Source organism: Rattus rattus, chromosome 6, assembly GCF_011064425.1.
Source record: "Rattus rattus isolate New Zealand chromosome 6, Rrattus_CSIRO_v1, whole genome shotgun sequence".
Classification (NCBI taxonomy): Eukaryota; Metazoa; Chordata; class Mammalia; order Rodentia; family Muridae; genus Rattus; species Rattus rattus.
In genome coordinates this window covers 111320164-111341740 of record NC_046159.1, presented here as the reverse complement: position 1 = coordinate 111341740, position 21577 = coordinate 111320164, and positions in this window count along the sequence as shown.

Here is a 21577-nt window from a genome sequence, read left to right as displayed (position 1 = left end):
TTATTTCCCCTTCTCAGTGAGGTTCAAGAATTCCCCCCACCTTGGTTCCTCCTGGTTTCTTAGCTTCTTTGGGTCTGTGGATTGTATCATGATTATCCTGTACTTTATGGCTAACATCTACTCATAATTGAGTACATACTGTGAGCATCTTTCTAAGTCTTGGTTACCTCACTCAGTATGTTATTTTCTTGTTCTGTCTATTTGCCTACAAACTGCATGATTTTTAATAGCTGAGTAGTATATCATTGTATAAATGTACTACGTTTTCTTTATCCATTCTTCGGCTGTTTCCATTTCTGGCTGTTTCAAATAAAGCTGCTATGAACATAGTTGAGCAAGTGTCCTTGTGGTATTTTGGATCATCTTTTGGGTATATGCCCAGAAGTGGTATAGCTAGGTCTCTAGGTAAAGCTATTCCCTTTTTATTTTATTTTATTTTTTTTATCTAGGCCCTTAGTGCTACGAACTTTCCTTTTAGAATCACCATCATCATGTCCTGTAGATTTGTGCATGCTGTGTATCCATTTTCATTCAATTCTAGAAACTCTTTACTTTCTCTTATTTCTGTCTTGACACATTTTTCAGTTACTGGTGAGCTGCTCAACTCCCATGTGTTTGTAATCTTTTCGTTGCTTCTGTTATTGTTGATATCCAGCTTTAATCAATGGTGGTTAGACAGAATGTTATTTCACTTTTCTGGAATCTTTTGAGGCTTTCTTTGTGTCTGAGTATGTGGCCAATTTTGGAGAAAGTATCATGAGGTAGAGAGAAAAAGATTCATTCTTCTGTGTTTGGGTGAAATGTTCTATAAATATCCGTTAATAAAGGTCCACTTAGTTTATAATGTCAGTCATCTTCAGCATTTTTCTATTTGTGTGTGTGTGTGTGTGTGTGTGTGTGTGTGTGTGTGTGACCTGCCTTTTAACAAGAGTGGGGCATTGAATTCTCCTACTATCAGTGTGTGAGGGCAATGTGTGATTACACTGTAGTAGTGTTTCTTTTACAGAGTTGGGTGCCCTTGTGCTTGATGCATAAATGTTAATAATTAGAATGTCCTCTTGGAGGATTTCTCCTTGGATGAGTATGGAGTATCCTTCCCTATCTCTCTTAATTAATTTTGATGTGCAGTCTATTTTTTCAGATGCTAAAATGGCTACAGTAGCTTATTTCTTGGGTTCATTTGCTTGGAATACATTTCCCATGCTTTTATGCCCAGGCGATGTCTATCTTCGATGTCTGTGTTTCTCGGATGCAGCACAATTATGGATCCTGTTTTTACATTTATTTAGTTAGTCTGTATATTTTTATTGGGGGATTGACACCATTGGTGTTGAGAGATATCAATGAGCAGGTTTTGTTGATTATTGTGATTTTATTGTTATGGTGGTAATTGTGGTAGTGGTGGTAGTGGTGGTCTTGGGGTATACATGTGTTGGTATGAAAGTTGTGAATTTGAGTGTGTCTAACTGTGTGTTGAGGGAGTGAAAGGCACCCTGGTTCCCAGTTGAGGAGGCTTGAACCCTGGAGACCCTGAAGGGACGGTAGGCGGTTCACCTGACTCCTAGGAAACCAGGCCAGTCACTAGCCCACAGTCCTCCACAGATTTGTGAGCATCAGTCACATAAGGGCAACGACCAGTAGAGGACGTAACTATAGGTTATGTAGGCTGAAGACAACTCTCCATTATAATGAGGTAGCTAAAGGCGTTGGAGGCTTAGCCACTGAATTTTCCTTCCCAGACACTCCTCCCTGAAAAAGGTATTTAATCTCAGGCCCACTCTGAGAAGTGGGATACGGGTTTTACTCACCCGCTTTCCACCATGACAATAAAAGCCTCAAAACCCCGGACCATCTCTTTTCATCCGGCCACAGAGAAGGCCTTCACCTACAGAGCCACCGTCTAGTCTTTGGAAGAAAGCCTCCTGCGCTCCCAGCAACAGTGGCAACAGCCAAACTCAGGCCTACCACCATCAAGCCAAGGACTCTTCCCTGCCTGACCAGCCAGAGCTCCCTCTCCAGCTAGAACCAGCCCCACAGGGCGCTCTGTTCTCAGCTCTTTCACAGCATCCCAGCAGCACCTGGATGCCCAGAGCCTGAGAACCAGAGGGCGCCGGCCTCCTTGCAAGCCAGATGACCCCCGAAGCCAGCTCCAGCTATGTCCTGTGCCACAGACTGTGCTTCCCCACCCCCGGAGCAGTGTCCTGTAGCTTCCCACAGCCTGGACGGCGGTTGTGCTGTAAGTGTGGTCAAACTTCCTGCGTCCTGCCTCCGCTAGTGGCCTGAGGCCTGTGAAGGAGCAGATGCGGGACCCCCCACTAACCCTACAGTGTGTGTAGTCTCTGTGTCTGTGTAAACATGTCTAAGTGTATACATGTGAATACACATGTACAGAATGTACACAGCATGCCTACATACACTCAAGCTAATACAATGATGATGCTGCCATTCTATGGAGAGCTCCAGACCTCTCTGCCAGCTGAATGCAAACCCATGCTCAGGTACATAGCAGGACTTGAGCAAAAAGCCCTGTGCAAGAATTAAACCTCAGTGCCAGCTGTGCACTGCACAGGCTACTTGACATTCTAGTGGAAGATGTTATAAATTATGTATTCTCACAATTCTCATAGTTAAATGAGAGATAATACAACGTTAGAACTTTTCATGGAGGAAAGGGAGCAGCATTTAGGAGTCATGCTTGGAAAGTGTGGGCTCGAGTGGCCTGGGGAGTCAGCCTAGAGCAAGAGTACGATTGAGACATGTACATGCCCCCACCAGTGGGGACCCAGTTATTCGGGGTCCCGAAGAGGCGTTCTACCTGTAAGTTAAGGGGGTGGAGAGAAGAAGGAGACCAAGCAAAGTTCTGTTGTCAAGGTCTCGTTTATTGAGAGAAATGTACAGCATTTAAAGCTCTGAGGCAGGAATAGAAGCAGGAACTGAAGGTTAGGGTGGGGGAGTATTGGGGAGTGCCCAAGGATATAGGGCGAATCACTAAACTGCAAGATATCCTCCTTAAACAAAGAGGCAACAGTCTTCCGGGGACATGTTCTTTGAAAAGGTCGAACCCTTCTCAGGAATCTGCTCAGGGACATCCGGTGTTTTGCTCAGGCTGAAACATCCTGTAATTGCTCCCGGGGTCTTCCTGGGAGAGGCTTTTGTCCAACAATCTCATAATCTTACAGCAGCCACCTAGGGGTGAGCATCTGTGGCCATACAGCCCAGAGTCACATAGCCACCTTGAGCTATGCAGTCACAAAGCAGCCAGGCCCAAACCTAATACGGCTCCCTACATGTACACAACCCTGAAAATCTTATCCTGAGACTAGCAGGAGTTAGGATGACTCACTCCTTGCTGTTAGCCTACAAGCTCCAGTGCATGACCTTGACCTCCCCTACTACTGTGAGGTCAGCCTTTGGCTATATTACGGGTTCAACCGGAAGAATCTTGGAATTCCTCTTCATGTAAATGAAGCATTCCCAGCCGCAGCCAATAATGTACACCTCCTCTGAAAATCTCCACTCACTCCCTAAGGTCCATATAGCCTCTGCTCACCCCAAGTAAAGTTAAACTGACACACTGAAGATGTTCCTGGAAATCATTCTATTGTATTCACAGTCATCTGAACCCTGCTCCCTGCCTTTGCTCCCCTCACCCTGATAGGCTGTAGCCAACATACTCCAAAGATGGAAAGACCCACGCAGAAGCATCTAGCAAGCACTAGAAGACTTTTCTTTACATTTTATTTTTCCACAGGAAATTTAAACATGGAGCACAACATGCTTCAAAGAATTTCTACCACCAGACCTTTGTAGCACATTTTAGGGATCCTGAGAGCGAAGACATTAGCTCCTCATACTATATTCCTGGTATCTTTAGTGAAAGTTAATTTTTCTTTATAGCCTCTGGTACTTAGTAATATTGTCTGAATAAAATCTAGGGCTTCACTAAGGTAAAGACTGTCTTATGGAATAGGGAAATTCCATGCTGTAGAATGTGGACTTTGAGCTTCCCACCCTCTAGAAATCATTTTTGCTTATTTGATCCTTTAACTACTAGGTTTTTATATGTATTTTTCCAACATGAAAAAAATTAACTTCTATACATATTTAGATAAGATATCATGTTTACCTAATAAGAATCAAATGCAATAAAATAGTACCTTGTATTAATTTCTTTTTCTATTCATCTGGAAAATTGAATTAAGCCAAGTCAAATCTCTGATTGAACATACAATCTAATAAACTTCCACCTTTATCACGCTTCTAATGCCGTGTAATCAAAGCATGGATGCCCCCTTATTGTCAAGTTATTTTTCCAAAGGTGCTGCTGACTTCCTTACTTAAAGTGAACTGATAACTTTCGAGATGGAAAATATCGAAGATTAAATGTATCTCTTTGCTGACTTGGTTGATAAGAACACAGGTCCTGTGCTCCCCTTCCTGAACGTGAGACCCAGCTATGTTCATGGCTTTGCAGACGGGGAAAATTGTGTAAATTGTCAGTGATTCTGTTTCGTTATCACAGACAGAAATAGCAATAAGGATGTTAAAGAGGATAAGGTGAATTAACACATCAAAGTATTTAATACAGTGCCTTGTAAGTGGCGTGCTACCACATAAATGAAAAAAAATTTTTTAAAAAAAACTTAAATTATTCCCTGTATGATAAATTCTAAATTAATAGAGATATGTAAGGAATAAGAAAAATCACTATTTTTACCATTATTTTGCTAGCTACTTTTATGGCCTTCTGTCACATTAATTTCCCTTATCTTCAAGGTATGGAAGGTTGCTGCCTCCTCCCTTACAAAGGCAGCAACAATGGAAGTGATTCTGAGCAAGCAAACTCTCACTGCTTCTCTTTCTTTTTGCGCATTCTAATTATTTCAGAAGAAAACCTTAGCTAATCTCTGAGGGGAGACTTAATACACACTTCCCCTGGTCTCCTGTGGTGTTGCAGGGGCTGTAGAGAGCTACAGGCCCTAAAGATGTGAAGAATGAAATATAAATATGGCTTTATAGGTCCATAGCTTTCTGGAAGCCCAGTGAGATGCTGGTCCTGACATCCTGGAGGGATGTGAAGCAGCGAGCTATGAACGAAAGGCCAGGGAATGTGCAACATACCTGACAGTCCACACACAGTAATCACTCACTCAAATGGTCTGCCCTTTCTCCACCTTCCTCCCAAAGTTCTGCATTTTCTCCTAACACCTAGAAAGGTCTTATTTATCCACAGAAAAGTCTTCTGTGATCAATCTAGCTCCCAGAAGAGCTAAGATGATGAACACCCACTAAATAGTAATATATAAGTGGTCCATTTCTTCACGAAGCCAAACAGCGTGTAGTCCAAAGGTCACATAATATACAAACTAATAATTAAGGCTACTTTGAGATTCTATTTCACCCAAGTAAGAATGGATATCATAAACAAACACAGTGCTGGCAAAGGCACTCATTCACATGCTCAACCAGCCTCTATAGAAATAAGCATGGAGATTTCTTTTAAAACTAAAACTGCAATATGACTCAGATCCAGCACTCCTGATCATCTATCTGATGAGGTCTCTATCCTTCTTCAGAGGCCCTTGCACAACTATGTCCATTGCTGCTCTATTCACAATGTCAAATAGAACCAGCCTAGGTGCCCATCAACAAATTAGTAGGTAAGAAAAATGAACATATACCTGTATACAATGGGATTTTATTCGCTCTTTAAAAAGTTAAATTTTGTGGCTATTAGCCCAAATGCTTGAATTACCCTGGATACATAGAACACATGAAACTCAAGACAGATGATCAAAATGTGAATGCTTCATTCCTTCTTTAAATGGGGAACAAGAATACCCTTGGCAGGGAATAGGGAGGCAAAGATTAAAACAGAGGCAGAAGGAACACCCATTCAGAGCCTGCCTCACATGTGGCCCATACATATACAGCCACCCAATTAGACAAGATGGATGAAGCAAAGAAGTGCAGGCAGACAGGAGCCGGATGTAGATCTCTCCTGAGAGACACAGCCAGAATACAGCAAATACAGAGGCGAATGCCAGCAGCAAACCACTGAACTGAGAACAGGACCCCCATCGAAGGAATCAGAGAGAGGACTGGAAGAGCTTGAAGGGGCTCAAGACCCCATATGAACAACAATGCCAACCAACCAGAGTTTCCAGGGACTAAGCCACTACCCAAAGACTATACATGGACTGACCCTGGACTCTAACCTCATAGGTAGCAATGAATATCCTAGTAAGAGCACCAGTGGAAGGGGAAGCCCTTGGTCCTGCTAAGACTGAACCCCAGTGAACGTGATTGTTGGGGGGAGGCAGTAATGGGGGAGGATGGGGAGGGGAACACCATATAGAAGGGGAGGGGAGGAGTTAGGGAGATGTTGGCCTGGAAACCAGGAAAGGGAATAACATTCGAAATGTAAATAAGAAATACTCAAGTTAATAAAAAAAATTTTTAAAAAGTTAAATTTTTAGGAGAATGATGGAACTAGAAGTTATTATATTAAGCAGGCTACCAAAGTCAAATGCATGTTCCCTTTCATGTGCTGATCACAGCCTTTCATTTTTATGCATAAGCATAAATGGGGTTGCTAATCTAAGTATGGCTCATAAAACTAGAAAGAGAACCACTGACATAGGAGATTGAGGCAAAGGGGGATTTCTGTGGATGAGAGGATGGACATAGGGCATTGAATGAGGAAGCAGAAGAGAGACAAATATACACAGATTATGTCAGAAAATGCTACCACAAAATCTTTGTACTCTGGTATTAAAAATACAGACTGCAAAAAGTCTTCATCATTTCCTTTTCATTTTCTTTGGAGGGGAGTTAATAGACACATGGTTCAAATTTTAAATGATGGTTTTAAAATGTGTATACAGAAGGAAAAAACCTTATCCTAGCTCCTTCCAGAAGGAACTGCATATCCTCGAGGCATACATTATATTTGCCAAGCAGCTAAAAGCTCTTGTATCTTTGTTTTGTGTTTTGTCTAATTTTAAAGCCTAATATACTTGTACTTATAAGATTAACAGATCAAAGAACATTTATTTGAGATCTTCCTAATCGATAGACTCTCTCATTTCCAGCAAATACTTTTTTTTATAAAAAATATTTGCAATTCATTTTTTATTTAAAAAATGTGCAATAAGTAGGTGTGAGAGCGGTAGGAGAGTTCATGAGCAGATAACCTTTCTACGGTCTGGGATAGAATAAAGGCTCATGAACATTATTTTCGCATGACAGTAATTTCAAAGTGAAAAGTAATGTTTTATCACATAGGTCTTCTTACAACCAACTAATCACATCCAACCTTCAGTGTGTGTCCTGGTTTCCTCTCCCGTGGCTGTAATGAAATAGCCTGCAAAAACGACTTAAGGAAGTAAGGGTTAGTTTGGGCGTAAAGTTCCAGGGGGATGTAGTCCATCATGGTGGGGACGGTGTGACGGCAAGAGTGTGAGGCCAGCTCCTCACGCTCCTGCGTCAGCACAGAGAGGACAGCCAGTAGAGGCAGGCAACAAAACTTAAAGCCAGATAGGTGGTGACAGTGATGTACTTCCTCCTGCAAAGCTCGACCTACTAAAAGTCTCAAACAGCGCCACCAGCTGGTGACCAAGTGTTCAAACACCCCCCACTCCGCCCCGCCCCCTGCTTAGGGTCTCTTTATTCAAGCTGGAGCTCGGACCCCTGGCCAACCCTGACACAGCAGGAAGGTGGAGCTCTGAGCAAAGTTTTAAACAAGCAGACAATACAGGCAATACAGGCGAGAAAGGGGTATCTAACCTGGTATACATCTGATTGAGGGGCCATTATGGCCTTTAACATAATTGGCTGGTGCTGGGAACCAAACCATAAACTTAATCTTCCGCTTTCCTCCTGATTGGTAGTTTTTAGAGAGTTATGGAGGCTTTTTTTTTTTTTTTTTTACATTCAAACCACAATAGTGTTTTGGAACTTTTTACATGTTAAAAAAAAAAAAAACTCAGTGTCTTAGGACGTATTGGATCATGCTGCCCTGCTGCTAACATCGCTTTATTTTTACCTATTCAGCATCAAAAAGCCAGAATTCCTATATCATCTTCCCTCTTTCCCAATTATTGTCCTTTTAGTCATCCTCTCTCCTCAAAGGTGGCGCACCAATTTCTATCCAATCCGATCCCTTCCTGCATCTTTCATCCCTATTTTCAGATGTTCAGTACTTACAAACTGCTCTGTAGCTCACACACGCTTAAGAGGAGCGAACCACAGAACAGGTTAAGACCAGCATTGCGTCTTGGAAGTAGGAGTTTACAGTAATTGACTTCAAGTAAACACTTTCCCACCATGAAGCCTACAATAGAAATGAATAAAGCTGCAGAGTAAAACAAATTAAAGGTAATTTTGCATTTTAGAGAATTAGCCATATTTGACTCACAAATTTCACAGTTAAGTGAAAGGGCCTGCAATTGAAATAGAAAAATATTATATAAGAAAAAAAGACATATACCTAATAGAAGGTTACTTATGAACGATTTTATAAGATAAACAAATTACTTTTGGCAACAATAGGCTAATAAATATTATGACTATGACAGAAATACATTGAAATATGTGGATGTGTGCATATACACGTGTGCGCTCAATGTTGAAATTTTTCATAATAAAAACTATAGAGAGCAGCATTTTCTTGGCTGGAAGAAACATACAAACAGATGTGACTCAAAATCAGATTCACTTCCAAAGGAATGGGGACAGGAATCTCAAAAAGAAAAGATATGAGTACTTCTTACTAACTGTAGGAAATGAATCCAAAGGGTTTCCAAATATTTCTACATGGCTGATAAATGAATATTCAAGGGCTGTTTGAGCCACAGAAGGGCCAGTCACTGACTGAGGTCCAGAGAGAAGTTAATACAGTTTTGATAATCAAAAGTTTATGCTAGGTGCCAGACTGCGCAATATCTCATTTTAACATTTCCAGACTTCAGCTGTCCACGCTATTAATATCTCCACTTAAGAAAAAGTGGATGTTTTATGGGCTATGCATCCATGAAATCTCAATAATATGATTACCTAGATAAGACCTTCATGATGGCAATACCAGCAAACACACCAACACATGTGGGAGAAATCTCTCAAGGTCCTAGATGAAGAATTATAGCCAACAAATGGTTGCTAAAAAAGAATCGGTCTTTTCCAGGGACAGTCTGCTTATCCAAGTCCCATAAGTCAGCCCTTCACACGTATGCATACAATCAACACTAAGTGGAAAATGCAAATGAGTAGGTTGTATTTATCTGTATGTATATGATATATGTGTACATATACGCAATGATAATTAAATAATAGGTCATGGTTTTGAGAGGGAGTACCCAGGGGGAACTGTAAGTGGAAGAGAAGGGTAGAAATGGTGTAAATACAGTACTTGTGTTTGAAATCCTCAAAATGGTTTTAAATTTTTAAATTAAAACAAAAGACAAGTAGTTTCTCTAAGATCACACAAATAGTAAAACTTGAAAGTTTAGAAACACTGTTTTGTGCTGTGCCATAATTCAGTGGGAGGAACTGATTTTTTTGCCTCATTAAAACATTCCCACTAATATTCTTGCCAGAGCTGATAGCAATTTTATCTTCTATTTTCTTAAACCATATCATTTCTGAAGAGCCGTACTGAAAACTATTTTAATATTCAGCATAGACTATTAGTCTTGGACAGGGATTCAAACAATCAAGTTTCTAGATCTCTGCACAGTTGTTCTGCAGTGAGATTTACAGAGAAAATGCTCTCCTCCAGTAAGAAAAATAGCAGCAGCTACGTGTTATCAAGCATCGTTTTCTAGGTATTGTTCTGGTAACTTTAAGCTCATCAACTGAAGTTGCTTTAACATTAATGACAGTAATAGAAGCCTATAAAACTAGCCATACTGTTATAGCCAGTGTGTACAGGTAAAAACTAAAAATCCACCTTATTAAAAATTGTCTGAGAATCTCATACACGACTATGGATGTGTTTTGGTCACAGCACCCCACACTCTCTATCCTCCAACCTCTCCCATAACCACACCTTTTCCCCTTCCAATGTCATGAACTCTTTTTTAGAAACCCACTGATCCCACTTTGTGCTTCTGGTATGTACATGGGTGTAGTAGGGTCATTCACTGGAACCTGGGCAGCATGTCAAGGGCCACAGTCAAAGTAAACTGACTCTCCCTCCCCCAGAAGTCATCAGCATTTTCCCAAAGGTTTGCTGACAATGCAAACTGGCACAGCCACTGTGGAAATGAGAGTTAACTAATATGGAAATGTGTCCTTAAAGGAAAAGATCTTGAAAATATGTGATCTCTAAAAGAAAAAAAGGCAACTGAAAGATCAAAAGAAAAGCCACTCAGCTAGGGGTGGGATTTCAAGTACAAGCTCCCTGTCTATGCTATAATTTTGGGTGGCTTAATATTGTGAAGATCTTGTGTATGAAGTCACAGCCGCTGTGAGTTTATGCACACAATGTCCCTGGCCTCAGCAGGTGGTTTCACAGTTGTCTTCTGCTACTTCTGACCCCCACTTCCATGAAGATCCCTGAACCTGGGGTGGTGAGGAGTTGTAAAATAGATGCCCTATCTAGGGCTGAGCACTCCATAGTTATTTGTTTCACGCTCTCCAGTTGTACATTTCTGCATTATCCACCGTCTACTACAAAAAGAAGTTTGTCTGACAAAGGCTGAGAGGTGCACTGTTCTATGAGTGAACATGTAAGTGTTTAGAAGGCAGCTTCGTATTATACCCATTTAGCCAAGTAACGGTAATCCCTTCATTCCTAAAGCCTATAACCCCGCCAGCCATCAGCTCTTGGGCTGGGTAACTGCACCTAGCATGAGTTCCACTTTGCAGAACAGGCCTTAGCAATCCAACCAGGAAGTGGTTGGTTACTCCTGTAACACCTGTGCCGCTATCGCACCAGTGGGCGTGTCTTGCCAAGATGGTTGTTATTGTAGCTCGCAAGGCTCACAACACATCTAGGTAAAACTATTGGTAAGTTTTCTCCCCTGGTAGCGTGAATAGCACCTTGGGACAGTAAAAGCTAGCCAGAAGCAATGAAATTTCCTGGTCAGTACTACCTTGATTTCTCTCTGTCAAATAGTGTCTTAAGCAATAGAGTCTTAACACCAGGCTCTGGAAGGTAACCGGGAGCAATGGCAGTAGCCTGGTTTGAGTGTCTATGGGACTCCACTGGCCAGCAAACTAAAGTAAGAGAATCCGTGTTTGGCACTGGGCTTTTGTTTGAGTGCCAATGTATCTGGAAGATGCATTATCCTTCCATAAAGAGTAATTCTGTTTGAGTACTTTTTTATTTACATATATATTTTAGGAAACTTCTACAATAATATAGGTTTACACGTGGCATTTTCAAGTCTCTGGTGTTGGTGAGAGTGCAAACTAGCACCACCATTATGGAAATTGAGAGATAACTAGTATGGAAATGTGCTTTTAAAAAAAGATCTCGGAAAATACCTGATCCCTCGAAAGATAAGAAAAGCAAGCTGCATGACCAAAAGAAACACTTTAGAAAATTATCATATACACCGCATTATATAGAGATCACTTATTCTAATATATTAAAACCTTTATTATAAGTGAAAATAACTTTTTGTGGTGTATTTTTCTCATTTGCAAGAATTGCCAAGTATCCTCTCTGTTTGCTAAAATATCATAGCCAACCTTTAAGTAAAATGAGTGTTCACAGCCAATTAACTCAAAAATTTTAATCTCTGAAAAGTTAAACCATCTTAAGCAGAAAAATATCAGGCTCAAAAAGACAAATATTTTATGTTTTCTCTCACATACATAATCTATATTAAAAATAAGAACAGAGAAGTTTATTTTTTAAATGGTCAGCAGTTAGTCCATAGATGCAACTGCTCAAAGTACAATGACTATTGACTGTTCAGCTCTAAATGGGACATTTATATCACACACACACACATGCATCACATACACACATGTGTGTACATGCACTCAAGCATGTGCATACACCAAAGCATACACATACACATGCACATGGGCACACACATTTGTATACACATGCACGCACACGTGCACATACACACTTCCATGCACATGCACGCATGCACACACACACACATGCACATGCACATGTACACGCATACCCACACAGCTCAGGGAACATATAACAAAGTAGCAGAAATGAGAGGTAAAGAATAGGGAAAAGTGCTGTGAAACACTGTCTTCTTCTGGATTTAACATGACCCCTGCTCTTGTAACAGCTGTTGTGACCTACAGGAGACCAACAAAAAAATCAAGCCCATCAGCATTCAAGAATGGAAGGGAGGGGCTGGGGATTTAACTCAGTGGTAGAGCGCTTACCTAGGAAGCGCAAGGCCCTGGGTTGGTCCCCAGCTCTGAAAAAAAAAAAAAAGAACCAAAAAAAAAAAAAGAATGGAAGGGGGGGACTCATGAGGCGCTACCCTAGTTGGGCAACTCCACAGTTAACATCTTCTGAGAAAGAGGGACTCTTTTTTTCTTCAGGGGCGAAGCCACCAATATGTTGCTGTGGACATTTGAGTATGTTTGGCCCAGGAGGTGGTGCTGTTAGGAGGTGTAGCCTTGTTGGAGGAAGTGTGTCACTGTGGGGGTGGGCTTTAGGAGACCTTCCTACGGGCTGCCTGGAAGCTTGTTTTCCCCTGACTGCAGTCAGATAAAATGTAGCCACACACCCATTCACACAAGTAACCTAACTAAACTCAGTGGATCATAGATAAAGAGACATGCAGGTAAGAAAGCACCTCAGGAAAGTATGTCAGGAAAGATTCCAGAGGGAGTAGGAAGGATGTGAGAGGGGGTGATAGGGGTAGGTGTGATGAGAATACTATGTGTGTGTGTGTGTGTGTGTGTGTATGTGTGTGTGTATGTGTGAAAATGATAAGTAGTAAACTTACATGGGAAGAGGGGAGACCATGGGAAGAGAAAGCAGGAACAGGAGTCAGTAATGCAGAAGATGAACGTGTTCAAATACATGAGATATATATATATATATATAGATATAGATATAGATATAGATATAGATATAGATATATGCATACAGATGCCACAATAAAACCCGTTATTTTGTTCTATTAGTATATATTAATGAAGAGCTCTTCGGAAATCCTTACGGGAAAAAAAATCCATATGTGTCACAATTAGAGACAGGGACAGGCAGAGACAGAAGCTAAAGAAAAAAAGACCTTGCACAAGTGCAGTGTGTGTGTGTGACGGACGTGTGATGGTTTCTGGAGACTCGGAAGCGCTCAGGACTTTACAGTCACCTTGTTCAAGTTCACTCTTCGTTTAAGAGGCACTAAAGAACCATGAAATGAGATTTAAAAGTTAGCGATCCCGCTCTGCCCCACCCCCGTCCCCGCTGGCTGTGTGACCCTGAGCAGAACCCTACGGTCCTGTCCTTCATCATCACACAGGGCTGGTGTACAGATTAAATAAGATTGTGTCTTAGCGTTTGCTCTGCCAGCTATACATTTCTACACAATCTGAGCTTTGTTAATTCCAGCCATTTCACTTTTAAGAAAAGGGGTACAATGAAAATTTGAACTTATTTTAAGCTGTAGAACATTTATTCAAATTAATTGTATTAAACATTACAAATTGTATTAAATATTACAGAGTAAGCATGGCCAGGAACGCATTAGAAACTCATAGCAGAGATTGGGCTCGAAGTCAGACTCGTCTAATTCTAGCACCCAAAGAGTTTTAGAACAAGCGATCTGGGGCATCTATATAGCAAACCTTTACTTATTCTCCAAAGAAAGACGACACGTGGCAAGTGCCACCATAGTAACCTGGCCTATTCATGGTTTTGTTCCCTATCATTTGCCTGCACCCAGCTGCAGTTTGAAAGCTAAATGAGATTTATTTTTTAAATCAACACGTCACAATTTACAATCGCGTTCTAGGAAGCATGTTACTTCTTGTTCTGTCATCTGTCCATCTTGCTCCATCCTACTTGTCCAGTGCATTGTCTCAGTATATGCCACCTCCCTCCATTAGTCACTGAGTCACCAACCCAGTTCTCAGATCAACTCATGCTTAGGAAACCTTTATGTAGTAGTCACGCTGCCAACTGCATTCACTTCCTCTCCTCACAGAGCCATCCCGTCACCTCGCGTCATCACAGGGAAGAGAAGATGTGTAGTAAAACAATCCGTGTCTAGAGAAAGAAGCCACCATGACAGAACTTTCACAACACTATCTGGTTATCATCATCCCCTGCCACTGGTAATTTTGGCTATTAGTGTTTATATGTGCCTAATTAATGAATTAAAATTTATCATAGTTATAGGAAAAGTACAGTCCATACTAGTTGGTGCCAACCTTAGTTTCAAACACACACTGTGGGGCTTAGAACCCACCCTCTGCAGATAAGGGGAGGTTTACTGTGTCTGAGCTGATGGTCTCCTCACATTTGAAGCGTATTTTTCTGTCTTAGACTGGAATTATTATGAATCACCGTTTATATATTTAAATGACTGGAGTCTTGTGAGTTTCCAAACTAAATGTTACAGCTTTCAGTTTCACAGATTTAGAGAACAGAGAGACATGTTTACAATCTGTGGCTCTCTCAGATGAGATATCCTTTCTCAAAACCTTGTACACCAAACTATTTGCAAAACACTACTTTTTTTTTCAGTTGCATGGCACGAAGAAGGAGGTAATATCACTTGGTATTAAAATGCTATGCTTGTGTAGAACAAAGTCTGAAAATGAGAAGACTGTAACACAGAAAGTAGAGTGGTTTGGATAAGAGTGGCTCCCATAGAATCAAATATTTGAATGCTTAGTTATGAGAGAGTGAAACTACTTGAGAAGGATTAGGTGTGGCCTTACTGGAGAAAGTGTGTCACTGGGGGATGGGCTTTGAGTTTTCAAAATCCAAGCCAGGCCCAGTGGTTTCTCTCTTCCTACTGCCTTCCAAACTGAATATAGAACTCTTGGCTACTTCCCTGTGTGTTACCATGCTGCCTGACATGTTGATAATGGACTAAACCTCTGAAACAGAAAGCAAGCCCCAAATAATGCTTTTTTAAATAAATATGAGAGTTGCTTTGGTCATGGTGTCTCTGCACTGCAATAGAGTACTGCCTAATGCATACTATCATGTCATCTGTAGTGATCCCTTGACTTCTTCCTTTCCAATTTATATTCTGTTGACCTCCTTTTGTTGCCTTATTGCTTTAGCTAGAACTTCAAGTACTATATTGAATAAATAGGGAGAGCCTTGTCTTATTCCTTATTTTAATGGGATTGCTTCAAGTTTCTCTCCATTTAATTTGATGTTGGCTGTTGGTTTGCTGTATATTGCTATTTATTATGTGCCCTAAATTCCTGATCTTTCCAAGACTTTTAACATGAAAGGGTGTATTTCGTCAAAGGTTTCTTTCAGCATCTAATGAAATGATTATGTGGGTTTTTTTCCCTTTGAGTTTGTTTATATAGAGATTACATTGATGGATTTCTGTATATTGAACCATCCCTGCATCCCTGGGATGAAGCCTACTTGATTGTGATGAGTGATAATTTTGATGTGTTCTTGGATTTGGTTTGTCAGAATGTTATTGAGTATTTTTGCATCAATATTCAAAGGGAAATTGGTCTGAAGTGCTCTTTCCTTGTTGGGTATTTGTGTGGTTTAGGTATCAGGTAACTGTGGCTTTGTAGAACAAAATAGGTAGTATTCCTTCTATTTCTATTTTGTGGAATAGTTTGAGAAGTATTGGTATGAGGTCTTCTTTGAAGGTCTGATAGATAGGATACATAAGCGATCCCAAAAATTCTACCAGAGATCTCCTACACCCGATAAACAACTTCAGCAAAGTGGCTGGATATAAAATTAACTCAAACAAATCAGTATCCTTCATATAAACTCAAGTAAATGAGCTGAGAAAGAATACACAGTAGTCACAAATAATATAAAATATCTTGGTGTGACTCTAACCAAGAAAATGAGAGATCTGTTTGACAAGAACTTCAAGCCTCTGAAGAAAGAAGTTGAAGAAAACCTCAGAAGATGGAAAGATCTCCCATGCTCATGGATCAGTGAGATGAACATAGTAAAAATGGCCATTTTGCCAAAAAGCAATCTACAGATTCAATGCAAACTCCATCAAAATTACAATTCAACTCTTCACAGAGCTAGAAATAGCAATTCTCAATTTTATCTGGAATGATGAAAAACCCAGGATAGCAAAAACAATTCTCAACAATAAAACAACTTCTGGGGTAATCACGATTCTTGACGTCAAGCTATACTACAAAGCAATAGTGATTTTTAAAAAGTGCATGGTATTGGTACAGAGACAAACAAGTCAATCAATAGAATAGAATTGAAGACCCAGAAATAAACGCACACATTTAAGGACACTTAATCTTTAACAAAGAAGCCAAAACCACATAGTGGGGGAAAAAGACAGTATTTTCAACAAATGATACTAGTCTAACAGGAGGTTTGCATGTAGAAAAATGGCCCATTTTTATCTCCTAGTACAAAGCTCAAGTCCAAGTGATCAAAGACCTCCACATAAAACCAGATACACCGAATCTAATAGAAGAGAAAGTGAGAGATATCCTTGAACACATCAACACAGGAGAAATTTTCCTAAACAGAACACCAATGGTTCAGGCTCTAAGATCAACAATTGACAAATGGGACCTCATGAAACTGAAAAGCTTCTGTATGGCAGAGGAAATTGTCAATAAAACAAATCAGCAACCTACAAGTTGGGAAAAGATCTTTACCAAACCTACATCCGTTAGAGAGCTAATATCCAAATTATACAAAGAACTCAAGAAGTTAGACTCCAGAGAGCCAAATAACCCATTTAAAAATGGGTACAGAGCTAAACAAAGGATTCTCAACTGAGAAATATTGAATGGCTGAGAAGCACCCAAAGAAATGTTCAACATCCTTAGTCATCTGGGAAATGCAAATCAAAACAACCCTGAGATTCCACCTCATACCAGTCAGAATGGCTAAGATAAAAAAACACAGGTGACAACAGATGCTGGTGAGGATGTGGAGAAAAAAGAAGACTCCTCCATTGTTGGTGGGATTGCAAACTGTCACAACCATTCTGGAAATCAGTCTGGCAGTTCCTCAGAAAATTGGAAATAGTGGTACCTGAAGACCCAGCATATACCCAAAAGATGCCCCAACATACAACAAAGACAAATGCTCCACTATACTCACAGCAGCCTTATTTATAATAGCCAAAAGCTGGAAACAACACATATGTCCCTCAATGGAAGAATGGATACAGAAAATGTGGTTCATTTACACAACGGAATACTACTCAGCTATTAAAAGTGATGACTTCACAAATTTTGGGGGCAAATGTATGGAACTAGAAAATACCATCCTGAGGGAGGTAACACAGACCCAAGAGAACATACATGGTATGTACTCATTGATAAGTGGATATTGGCCCCACTGCTTAAAACTCCCACGATACAACTCACAGACCACATGAAGCTCAAGAAGAAGGCAAAAATCTGCATACTTCAATCCCACTTAGAAGAGAGAGGAAAAGAAGTATGGGAGGCAGAGGGAGAGAGGAACATGAGTGGGAAAGGGGAAGGAGAAATTAAAGGGGGCAGGATCAGATATGGGAAGAGATAGAAGTCCAGAGGGCCAGGAGAATGAATAGAAAATGTATGTAGGGAGAAGGACTAGAAAGTCCCAGATGCCAGGGATGCAAGAGGCACTGAGGATCCAACAGCAATAACTTCAGCCGAAATATTCAACAGTGGGAGATAGAACATGAAGAGACCACCTCCAGGAGATAGACATGGCCACCAGTTGAGTGATGGGGCCACCCACCCATCTCAAAATCTTTAACCCAGAATTGTTCCTGTCTAAAGGAAAGGCAGTGACAAAAAAAAAAAAGTGAAGCAGAGACTGAAGGAAAAACCATCCAGAGACCACCCCACCTTGGGATCCATCCTATTCTCAGACGCCAAACCCGGACACTATTGCTGATGCCAAGAAGCTCTTGCCTATAGGAGCCTGGTGTGGCTGTCCTCTGAGAGGCTCTGCTAGCACATGACTAAGACAGATGCAGATTCTCACAGCCAACCATTGGATTGGTCTTGGGGACCCCAATGGAAGAGCTTGGCGGGGGGACTGAAGGAGCTGAAAGGAACTGCAACCCCAAAGGAAGAACAACAATATCAACCAACCAGACCCCACCAGAGCTCACAGGGACTAAACCACCAACCAAAGAGTGTACATGAGTGGGTCCATGACTCCCACTACATATATAGCAGAGGACTGACTGCCTTTTTTGGCATCAGTGGAAGGGGATCCCTTGGTCCTGTGGAGGCTTGATGCCTCAGTGTAGGGGGATGTTAGGAGGAGTGAGCGGCATTGGGTGAGTGGGTGAGTGGGTGAGTGGGTGAGTGGGTGAGTGGGTGAGTGGGTGAGTGGGTGAGTGGGTGGGGGAACACCCTCACAGAGTCAGGGGAGGGGGAGAGGGGGGCTTGCGGAGGGAAGACTAGGAAAGGGGACATTTGGAATGCAAATAAATAAAATAATTAATAATTAATAATAAAAAGAATACTGACAAGTCTGTGAGTAATGATAATAATGTCCCTGTTTCATCTACATGGATATTATAATTGTTTTAAATGAGAGAAAATTTAAAAACAGGCTTAATCAAAGAGAAAGAAAGAAAGAAAGAAAGAAAGAAAGAAAGAAAGAAAGGAAGAAAGGAAGCAGGCAGGCAGGCCTTTAACTTATTCTAACTTCCAAACTCTGATCCACTTCTGAATAAGATACGAACTATTCTAAGGAGTGATAGGAAGAGGGTAAGGGAGAAATTGATGTTCTAAGAATCCCAAACAACCTGAAAGTAAGGGACTGCACGTCCTGTACAAATCGAGCATGAATTCTATCTTTTCATTAGTTAGCATATGGTATTAACTATCAGCCCCCCAACTGCCATTTTGAATCATTTTACCAGTGTTTTTCTGGTTTTATATGCATATTTTAATTTTTTAATTTGTGTTTATTTGTGGGGAGGGGGAGTACCAGTACATAGTATACATGGAGAGGTCAGAGGACAACCTATGGGAGTCAGTTCTTTCCTTCCACTATGTGGATCCGGTGAATTGAACTCAGGTCACCAGGATTGGAAGCAAACACCTTTGCCGCTGAGCCATCTCGCCAGACTTGGCTGAGGTTTACATCTCTGTCCCTGAATCTAACTATGTGAAACCTCAAAACAGTAGAATGATTAGTATAACCAGGTAGATATTGCAAATTCTGCTTGTCCAGTTGGCTGTCTCACAGAACTACTCCTAGGAGATCGGTCCTCATGCTTCGGTGGATGGTAAATTTAAAACATTTCACGGACAAAAGTGAATGTTTTCGGCCACCTCGTCTTAGAAGCAGCATGTAAGACTCTTTAAGACAGGCTACTTCTGGCTCACCTACCCAGGCTTCTCTAGAATGTTCAAGTCCCGTTCGTGGGGAACAGTCAGCTGCACAGTGCCAGTGGCCAGCGTCCAGCATCCATTTGCCTTCCCCAGTCTCTGTGCCGGAGCAGAGGTCCAGACTGATTACGTTCCATACTTCATCGCGTGTTGTTTTGCTCGGCCCGGGAAAGCCTTTATTTTATTTTACCTTTGAGTTGGTCTCTAGCTGCTATTCCCTTCTTGTCTTTTAATCTCCTTTTTCATCTTACTAGCAAAATTCTAAAAATGTTTAATGTGTTTTTCTTTAATTGGACCACCTTTAACTCTCGGCTTCCAGTCGACAGAGGCTTGTCCTGTTCCTCACCCCCAATGACCTGATGACCTTTGACATCTCAGCCACTTGACCCCCTGCTTCTTCATTCATCCTCTTCCCTGCTACTTTGATATCATCACGATTTACTGATAAGTAACCTCCTCCTGCGCTTAAGGATGCAGAACTCAGAAAAGATAACCCAGCAAGAATGTCCTTGGTCTGCCAGCGATGCCTTCGGCTCCTCCGAGTCCTGCTAGTAGGGATTTCCATACAACACATATCCAAAGCATAATACAAAGCCTGTGAACTCTGATAATGATGTGTTTTACCTACTCTGATTCAGGGCGTGGAAATGTGGAAAGCAAAAGAAGCCCTAAGCGTGCGAGGTCCCGAGTGAATATGGGTTTTTGACATTGGCCCAGCCTCAATCCCAGAGAGAAATACTAAAGCCTTCCTATCTGGTCTACGTGTGGATGTTGAAATGTGTGTGTGCAGAAAATGTCTATCGTGGTTTTCTCCCCCACCCGTCCTGGATGTTTATGGCTGAAGACTGGAGAGACTACTCCTACCAAGATTCCCTTAGCCTGTCTCCTTGTTTATCTGAATGCAATAATCCCATCTCTCTGTTCAACTCTCTAATAAACACGCTGAGCTTTTGGGGTACTGAAGTTCCGCATCCTAGATCCCAGTCCACCAGATTACCAGCATCCCTATGAGTCTGTCTGTCTGTCTGTCTGTGTCTTTTCTTCATTCCCTTGCTGTCCCAGTCAGGGTTATCCCTGAAGCCATGCTGGACACAACAGGAAAACAAAAATATGTCTTCATACTGGCGTAGAGATATACTAGAGGGGAAGCTGAAATACAAATGAAACAAAGCATCTGATTGGCTCTGCTCTTGGTCAATGAGACAAAACATCTGATTGGCTCTGCTACTGATCACTAATGGCCTGACCTTCGGGATTTCCTATGAAAGTTATAACATGCCTGCATATACTTGCGATCCAGTATGCAGACAAAAATGTGAACCCAATTTTTAGGAAACATGGTGGAGACTGTCACTGCACTTATATAACGACACAGAAGAAAATAAGCCTTGTGCTGCCAAAAGGTGTTCAGGCGTGTGCTACCTTTGTGAGCCAGTAGCAATGACTTCTGCCATAGAGCAGAGTTCTCCGTGTCCACAGAAATCCTGGTTTCCCAATACACATACTGTTCTTTGGGTAGGAATTCCCATGGCAGACATATCACCAAGTGGCTCGACATAAGACTGTTAATAACTGTCTCTCTTATGAAAAAGGATTCAGAACACGCGATGCCATGGAAATTCTTTGAAACTCATTTTTAAATCTTCAATCTGGTGGTGTCGAGCAGACACAATGTGAAGCAACATATGTTTTTAAGTATCTCACAGCTGTCATCTAAAAAAACTATAGACAGCTTTTAGCTGGGTGAGCGTATTCACTTCCTGCAAATAAAGGGTTGAGCCCAGATCTCTACACTAAAAACGCATGCGCCTGGGTATTATTCTTCATTTAGACCTAGCACTTCTTACTTGCAGCAGGCTTTGCAATTGCTGTGGGTACTGACTCCATATGGTAACTCTGTGGATGGCGTTTTCTGAGATAATAGCCAAAGGAGTTCCAGTGCTAAAGTCGCACCATATGCTGCAGACCTGCAGCGACTGAGTCCTGCAGCTCCACGTGTCGGGAAGAGGAGATGTTGGAAACTGTCAGGTAGGTTTGGAGATCTGTGAGCCCCCGTTTCCTGTCCTAAATATGCTCTGTTCCGTGGCAGCATCTCTCC